Here is a 610-nt window from a genome sequence, read left to right as displayed (position 1 = left end):
CTGTGGGTGACGAAAGCACCAGGCAATGTCACCTCGATTCTGTGGGCAGCATGCAATACTAAAGAGATTGACTCCTTGAGGGTGTCCCAAGTTTTTTTTTTTTTTAATAAAAGTTTAAATGTTTAATGGTGGTAAAAAGCACATAACATGAAATTTACCATCCCAACTGCTTCTAAGGATGCAGTAGTGTTAAGTATATCTGCATTGTGGTGCTTTCTTCAGCAGCACATATACTAAAATTGGAACGATACAGAGAAGATTAGCATGGCCCCTGTGCAAGGATGACATGCAAATACGTGAAGTGTTCCATATTTTTTAGAGATTGTTGTACTGAGTGAAGTAGGTCAGACAGAGGAAGACAAATCATATGTCATCGCTTATATGTGGAATCTAAAAAAATGGTACAAATGAACTTATCTACAAAACAGAAATAGAGTCACAGATGCAGAAAACAAACTTATGGTTACCAGGGGGGAAAAAGGAGGGAGGGATAAATTGGGAGTTAGGGATCAACATATACGCACTACTATATATAAGATAGATAACCAACAAGGACCTACTGTATAGCACAGGGAACTCTACTCAGTGGTCTGTAATGACGTAAATGGGA

The 610-nt window shown here is 38.5% G+C and overlaps 1 non-coding gene across 1 annotated transcript; it reads left to right on the top strand.

The window, feature by feature from the left end:
• The first annotated feature begins 209 nt into the window (after positions 1-209).
• LOC116745681 lies at positions 210-316 on the top strand. The gene has a single exon (XR_004347519.1). It is a non-coding gene; the product is annotated as a U6 spliceosomal RNA (small nuclear RNA).
• Positions 317-610: the final 294 nt, after the last annotated feature.

This window comes from Phocoena sinus, chromosome 1, assembly GCF_008692025.1.
Source record: "Phocoena sinus isolate mPhoSin1 chromosome 1, mPhoSin1.pri, whole genome shotgun sequence".
Lineage (NCBI taxonomy): Eukaryota > Metazoa > Chordata > Mammalia > Artiodactyla > Phocoenidae > Phocoena > Phocoena sinus.
The sequence above is the reverse complement of the archived record's forward strand: the minus strand, read 5'-3'. Positions and strand labels throughout refer to the sequence as shown.